The following is an 8,735-nucleotide window of genomic DNA, read 5'->3' as shown; positions in this document are numbered from 1 at the left end:
TATGGGGGCCGTGGCTTCGTGGATGAGATACAACGTAGGCCGTGGTGGTGTGAGATGTAGATGCAACGTTGCCTTTTTTTCTTTTCATTTTTCTGACATACGGCTCCAAGGGTAGAAGGGTCTTTAATGAAAAAAAACTGACATCACGTGAGAGCTTATACACGGTCAACTAACAGTCAACTGACGGTAATGGCATATCTATACACGGTGCAAATTTGCAGCGGCATATTTGAGAGAGGGAATCCAATGATATATGAGGATACATGCGAATTTTGAGTGACATATATGAAATTCATTCAATTTATGAATATTTTTGAATGACTCCCTTCCGCATCGTGGCCGCGAACCACGTCCAGACATAAAAATGGACTGTTCGGCCAGCGTTGGAGACGCCGTAAAGAAACAACGATATTTGTGAACTGAGGTGGGTCCTAGCTTCTCTTCTCCTTTAATGATCATCACTCTTTTATGCGTTCGCCGGCCCTTTATTCTGCATCAAATATGTATGCGTCTAGAGCACACGAGTCTAGCCAACTACAGAGTACTATACTCTTTTCAAGCAATACGCATGTTTATATTATATGAACCGTCGGAAAGACATTCTGTTCCATAACGTGCTCGGCAGATTCACCTACGACGATCTACTTACCATCCCAATTCCCAAAGTAGACCTAATATGGTCTTGTTTAGTCATCGCCTCATGGAACACGACACGTTTGTGCACGTTAACGGCCAGGTACGGCGTTTGACAACGCCGATCATTGCGACGTGCGTTGCTGTTGCCCACCAAGTACATTTACTCCGTGCAAAAGCTACGAAGAGTAGGGGTACATGCGAAATATACATGGGGTTAACCATGAATTTCCTCTCCAAGCTCTAAACGGTTGGATGTCAAAGGTGGTCCTCTTCTACCTCCAGGCCATCCACGGCTCCATTGCCCCGTGGCCGTGGGAGCAGAGCAAGCCGACGGTACATGGGACTACCTAGGGTCCAGCCGGGTGGTTTCGCCGCGCTCGGCAACGCGGCGTTTCTCCATGTTCCATGTTACCCTACTTGTCCGTGCTCCACTGCATGTGCATATTATAATGCGTGGCGCCCATGTAAAGAGCAAGTCTGCCGTCCCGATTGATTACGAACATATTCTCCACACTCGCACAAAAGAAGAAACCAAGCAGACGTGAGAAAGGAAAGCCTTTTCCGGCTTCCGATTTGTTAAAGGGCGGTGACCGGACCCTGGTGGAGAAGCTGTCGGTGGACACCGACCGGCTCCGGTCACCACGGCGTATCCGAGAGTTTGGCGTATGCTACCAACGGCCCACGCCACGGCCAGTGGCAACGCTCGGCGCTCCGCCGCGTCGGGCGACACCTGCTGCTACGGAGTGTGTGCCACCGCCTCACAGCTGTATAGATACGGTATACGGCGCGCGTCAGCGACCGGTGTGGTGGTGGTACACAGGACGGTAGAAGGAAAAACATGAACGAATACGAATGCCCTACCTACGACCTTGTAGTACATCGTACTTGCACTCGTGAATGGCTCTCTTTTTCTTTTGTCACGAGACTCGTTCTCCATTTAGAGATAATATTTATGTTTCAAAAATGTCTTTTTGATTCACAAGTTTTTCAAAACATAGGATTTTATTGACGTGTCCTATTAAATTTGAAGTAACTAGAACACTATATGGGAATTTAGCTGCCTCCTCCACAGAAAAAAAAAGTTAGGGTTCCTCTGCCTCCCGTCGGCGTTGCGCCGGTCCGCCTTGTCTCTGGTGGCCTTAGGGCCATGGTGGCGCGGTGGATCCCGGCCCTTGCCGGCGGGAGGGATCCGTTTTTTATATTTCTTTGTGTTTATTTGTTAGGGTTTGTATCCTGCTCCGGAAGACGAGATGACAGCGGCTCCCTTAAGATAAAGTAAGGTTCTCCTCGGCTAGCCCCCATCCCGGTGATGTGTCTAGTATTGTCGGTGGGCGTGTGGAGTTGTGTCTCCGGCGGATCTGTCTTTGGTGGATTTGCTTGTCGTTCGTCTACGTTCATGTGTCTTCAGGTTGGATCCTTACGATCTACGCTACTCCTCGTCGACGGTTGTTGTTGTTCCGGTGCGCTGGTCCTATGGGGCCTTACCACGGCGACTTCCTGATTGTCTACTACAATAAGTTTTGTCCGGCTCCGGCGAGGGAGGGGCGATGACGACGGTGCACCTTCGGCTCGCTTCAGTGTTTGTAGTCGTAGCTAGGTGGTCCACGGATCTCGATGTAATTTTCATTATTTCTGGTTTGTTGAACTGCCATGATTGAAGATGACCAGACTCGAAGTTTTCCCGCAAAAAAACTATGGAAATTTGGATTAAAGAGTGTATGACAACTAAACAAAGAAATTGTAAGATGAGATTTGAGTTGATGGTTTTTTCTCTAAAATGTAGTGTAAAACAATTCTTAGGAAATTTCCTAAGAACAATAATCCCATCGATCGAACAATCTGATAGAAAAATCCTAAGAACATAAATTAAGTCCTCCAAAATTCATTTGAATAAAAAAAGTCCTGGGTTACATTTGAAAAACGGGGAGCATAAATCCTCGTGGGCATCTTGCAGGGCGGCATATGCTTCTGTTCACATGGAGTATACTCGGGCAATAACGTTAGAGACGCGATGGGTGCGATATGTCTGTTTTCACGCAGATGTGGAGTGGCAGCGGCCTTTTTGGCTCTGTCACATCCTCCCTCCCCCCCCCCCCCCCCCCCCCTCCCGATGACCGTGTTGATCATCCCACCGGTGCTAACACCACTCTGGCCTGGCTTGTAGTACTGGTTGGGGTGACTTTCAAAAAGAAAAACATCATCAAGATGGTGATTGTAATATCGCTTCATGTTCGAGATGAAAAATCTTGTTTTGACCTTAAATCATCAGACTCAGCAACGACAAACTTGTGTCGGTATTGTCTCCTTACCGATGTGCTATCTTTGAGTGGTTAGCTATGGTAACCAAGATGAAAATCCTTGTCCTGGTCGTCTTCATTCGGGCATGATAACAGCTGTGCGAGGACATTTATCCCTTCTTCGAAGGTGTTGTTGTGAAAGAAGTCAATATTGTGCTAGGTGCTTATTCATATCTTCAATGGTGTTTTGCTGTCTATGCTTTGTACTCCTCTTCTTGATGATTTCGGCATCGTTGCCTTCCATGAAATTCATACAAAAATGGATGTGTATCATAGTGATCCAGAGGCCAGGGATTTTATCCTCCTTTTTTGAAAATAGTAATTGAAATTCGATGGTCGACTATACTATTCGTAGCAAACGAGCGCCTATTTTGTAGTTGGTCAAGAAATGGTTAGTCCTAAATCGATGATCTTGAATATTTATAGTCTAACGATTATCTGAGTTGTGTTTGAAAATTATATAGAACTTTAGGTATCAAATGTGCAATCGACCAGTTTCTCAATTTTAGAGCTTAAGTTGCATAATAAAAATGTGTAAGTGTGGTCTGGTAATGTGCAGCATGGCCGACTAAGAATAACAATTTTTCAAGTGACTAAGAAAAATAGCAAACCTGCTGCATTTAAGCATCAATAGGTAAACATCTTGTAGTGCACTCCATCTGTTTCTTTTTTTTTTTAGTTCCCATATAAGATTTGTTTGAAGTCAAACATAGTAAAGTTTGACTATGTTTATCTAAAAAAATATCAACATTCACAATATCAAATCAATATCATTAGATCCATTATGAAATTATTTTTAATGCTGTATAATTTTAGTATTGTAAATGTTGATGTTTTAAAATATTGTAAATGTTGATGTTTTAAAATATAAATTTGATCAAACTTTATAAAGTTTGACTTTAGACAAATTTTATATGCGGAGTACAAAGAAAGGGAGGGAGTATGAGCTTAGTTGATTCATGCGAGGAAGCATGAGAAATGTTTTTTTTTCTTCCTTTGTGGGACTATTCATCCATCCATTCAAACAAATAGAGATAAAGGAACACACAATTTATTTCGTATTAGTTTCAAAAACGAAAAGCACCTGAATTTCATTTTTCATTCAGACCTCATTAGTTCCTACACACGAAGCAAAACTAGCATAACAACAACATAATTTCATGTTTGACAATGGACTATTTTTGCTTTGAGTATGTTTATTAGGATTTTTATGATTTACAATTTTTCTCGCAGAAAAGAACATCTGGGTCTCTACGAAATTTATGTGTTTTCCGATCACCTATTGTTATACATAAATCCATACCATAATTTTGTGTGTGTGTATTTTGAACCCTACGATTCCAAGAGACCCGGCGTTGTCGGAATAGCAACCTCTGAAGACTCCCAGCCAGGAAACCACATTTTGAATGACGGAGGTCTCTAAACTATAAATCCTAGATGAAAGCACAACACTATAGCACTGAAGAATCAAATTGTCCAAGTCTCATTAAGGACGTCCAATCGCTACTAATACTGTTCAAATTAGACCATGATGCTATGCCATGTGGTCCTTTGCAGACAAGGCTATGTATGCACGTACGCCTCAGTGTACTCAATTCTCTGCTAGTGCGGCTCCAACGAGGGGTCTGCCAACGGTCGGTGAGGGGGCCTTTTCAGTCTTCATCACTGGCATAGCTATAGCATGTAACAATAGTACTATAATCCATCTCATGCTGACCAAAGAGGCTTTGGAAAAGAAGCATCTTAAGAGACACATGGAATTTATGAGCGTAGGCGAGATTTGACATGTAACCACAATTCTCTTTATTAACATAAAACAGACCGACAAGTGTCATTCAGCTATTCAGATGCCCCACCCAGCTCACAGTAACAGAATGAAGAGATTAAAATTGCTGTTATCTTTGGAAAAGAGCAATAGTGCGATACAAGGACATGCCAACAGCTACCACCGGGTTGCAGTACTGCTTTGCTATACCCATGCGTTCAGCCAGATCAGTGATGCTAGTGCCTGAACATGAACGTCGTAACCACATACACTTACACTTGGAAGAGCCAGCAAGCAACAGGGGTAGGTGAACTAGGTACTGACCTGGAGTCACGTTGGAGGCACGTCCGGCCGGATGGTGAGCCAAGCACGCCGGACGAAAAGGCCAGGAGACCACACATGTTTCGAGCACACATATGCATCGGCAGAATGGATGATGATGAGAAAGCAATGTTTCATTTGCCTCCATTGGGGATGAACAGGGCAGAGCCATGGCCGTTTGAATTTGATCATGATGTGCAGCAGCAGCTAGGGAGCATGAAATAAAGGTAAATTATACGTTTTGCATCAGACGGAGCAGCATGAGCCCCGGTGCTAATGATTCCACACAGACCCTTTAGCGCCAAGCATATGTTACTTTGAGACCACAGGGGCAGTGGGCAGTGACCCCCTAACCAGAAACTTGTCATCAACTTTCGTTGCACACCTACAGTTCTCGCCATGCAAATCGCGATTAGAACGGTTACACCTCAACGTCTGTTGGAGAAGAACCGGAGAAGGTTAGCTGGAGCTCTTTCAAAGCCACCATCAGGCAAGGTGTTCGTGTCACAGCAACAGGATCGGTCGGTAAACACTGCAAAGCTTGCACGATAAGTTACTCCCATTATCTAGCTTTGGATGGCGATGTGTGTGCCTCATCAGGATGAAACAAGAGACATCCGGCAAACAACTGAAGCTCTTTCCAAAGCTTTTGATCTGTGCAAAAGTTGAAACCTGTACTCATAGGGGGGGGGGGGGGGGGGGGTGGTAGATATGTACAGGCCACCAAAAAAGTACCGCACACATAGCTGCAAGTTGAAACATTCTAAAGGAGCACGCGGGCAGAGCCATTCCACATCAGAGTGTTAAATAAGCCGCCCAGAGGACCAAGGTTTATAGGCTGTAACGTTAAGAAACAACAAGTATGTGAAGGGACATATCTTCTTTATTTGGTAGACCAAAAATCCCATGAGATCGACTCCTCACAATTAACTGACAGTACAGTGCATCACACTCACAGGGTGTTGAACAATGTTTAGACACTGGCCAATCAGGTTAAATACAAGAAGATTATGGTGTGGCCTTAGTTATAGCCGCTTGTTAGTACCTAACAGAATGTACGGTGCCACTAACATATAGTCCTTACAGTAACCAAACTTCAACCTGCCAACTTAAGACATTAAACAGAAGAACCGCTGCCGCATCTGCATGCTTGTGGTCCATAACAAATGGAGTTAGATCAATCAGCTTCACCAATTTGTTTAGCAAAAGGTCAACAGTTCAGTAACATGGGCACGGGTTAACGCTTTACTGTCGTAATACAATATTATTCCGTTATGGCTAGAATTTAAGCTTTAGCACATTTATCAGAACCAGTAAGAAACTGACAGCTCAAAGAATCTCCAGAACTGGTGAAGGGATTTCTTGAATTGATTTAGCAGTTTGGTTGGCAAAATCTCAACATCATCAAAAGCTGTAGCTATAACTGAACTGTAACTTTGTTTATGTGTCAAATCATAAATAAGTAAATAAATAGGGATGCAGTGAAATTCAGGCGGGATTGCATTACGAGGGGAACAAAAAATTATGCTACCAAAGACGTAGGGACAGTATTGGTGTATCCAGAGGATAATCATATACCATGAGCAAGGGCAACGGATGCCTGGACATCAAAAGCTGCAGTAACAGTATAAAATGTTTCACTCTTTTCATGAGTACTATACAGTCCGACTCCTCCCGTGTCGTCCCTGCGCGGCGACCGGGGGGAACCCTAGCGCCGCTATGTCCTCGTCCCTCCCCCGACCTCTCCTCCTCGCCGCCGCCGGGACGCGCCGCCGGGCAAAGCCCGGTCGGCGTCGGCGGCGGCGGGGTCTCTTCTCCCACGGCTCGCTGGATCTGGCGCGGGCGGATCGCGGCGGTTGTTGGCGGCGCGCTGGAGGCGGGGCGCGCCGGTGCGGGCTTGGGGGCGACGGCTGGGCTCACGCTCGCGGTTTCCCCTGGTGTGCGTGGGAGTCCGCTCGGGGCGCGTGACGGCGGCCCTCGGCAAGCGGTGGTGGGCGCTGGGATCTCGGCGGCGCTCCGGCGTGTGCAGGCGGCGGTGGTCCCTGTGCGCGGTCGGCGGCTACGTCTCTGACCCGGACGGCGCGGGGGATGGCGGCGGCCCGGCGTGGCCGGCGATCTGGATGCGGTGGTGCCAGTGGCTCGCTGATCTGCCGGTGCTCCAGGGTTCTGCCTGGTGGTGACGGCGGCCCGTGCATGAGAGTTGGATCCCTTCGAACTGATCTGGGTGAAAACTTGCCTTCAGCGTCTGCTAAGGCCGGCGGTGGCGGCGCTATCTGCGTCGTTCCCTTCTTGAAGGCATCGCCGTGGAGAAGTTCAAGACCACTCTCTGCTACCTCCGGGGGAAACCCTAGATCGGATGACGGCGGCGCTCTGGTGTCGTTCCTCCCTTGGGGGCGTCATTCTTGGAGGTACACACGTGATCGAGTGACCAGAGGACGGATTCTTTGGTGGAGCGGTGATTCATCCTACACACTGATGGCGACGGATCTTGACGGCGTGGCGCAGTGCAGATTCGGAGTTCGTTGTGGGAGGATGGACTCGCGCAGGAGGACGACGCTGTCGGGCGTCGTGGTGGCGTCGATGGCAGAGAGACCTGGCACAATACATGCAACAGTACAGCTCTGAAGATGGATTGGTGGCAGGTGGCTGCGGCGGCCTCATTCCTGGCAGGCGTCCTGCTTGAGGAGTGCGCCGGACTGGTAGGTGCCCCATACCCGGCAGGCGTCCTGGTTGGGACCTCAGGTCTTAGATGTTTATGTTTGGCTGCGATGTCTGTTTGGTATTAGGCCCAGACTATCTGCGCCCCTTCATCAATTGGATAGGTGTAGCGACAGTTGTTGCTTAGACGGTCGCTTTAGTCTTGCTGTTGTATGGCTTTGTAAGGTCTTATAAGAATAATTAATAAAGTGGCCGTATGCATTGCCCACTCTCTGCTACCTCCGGGACGATGGAGAAGTTCAAGACCACTCTCTGCTACCTCCGGGGGAAACCCTAGATCGGATGACGGCGGCGCTCTGGTGTCGTTCCTCCCTTGGGGGCGTCATTCTTGGAGGTACACACGTGATCGAGTGACCAGAGGACGGATTCTTTGGTGGAGCGGTGATTCATCCTACACACTGATGGCGACGGATCTTGACGGCGTGGCGCAGTGCAGATTCGGAGTTCGTTGTGGGAGGATGGACTCGCGCAGGAGGACGACGCTGTCGGGCGTCGTGGTGGCGTCGATGGCAGAGAGACCTGGCACAATACATGCAACAGTACAGCTCTGAAGATGGATTGGTGGCAGGTGGCTGCGGCGGCCTCATTCCTGGCAGGCGTCCTGCTTGAGGAGTGCGCCGGACTGGTAGGTGCCCCATACCCGGCAGGCGTCCTGGTTGGGACCTCAGGTCTTAGATGTTTATGTTTGGCTGCGATGTCTGTTTGGTATTAGGCCCAGACTATCTGCGCCCCTTCATCAATTGGATAGGTGTAGCGACAGTTGTTGCTTAGACGGTCGCTTTAGTCTTGCTGTTGTATGGCTTTGTAAGGTCTTATAAGAATAATTAAGAAAGTGGCCGTATGCATTGCCCACTCTCTGCTACCTCCGGGACGATGGAGAAGTTCAAGACCACTCTCTGCTACCTCCGGGGGAAACCCTAGATCGGATGACGGCGGCGCTCTGGTGTCGTTCCTCCCTTGGGGGCGTCATTCTTGGAGGTACACACGTGATCGAGTGA

This window comes from Triticum aestivum, chromosome 7D (assembly GCF_018294505.1).
Source record: "Triticum aestivum cultivar Chinese Spring chromosome 7D, IWGSC CS RefSeq v2.1, whole genome shotgun sequence".
NCBI classification, from domain to species: Eukaryota; Viridiplantae; Streptophyta; class Magnoliopsida; order Poales; family Poaceae; genus Triticum; species Triticum aestivum.
This window is presented reverse-complemented; position numbering follows the sequence as displayed.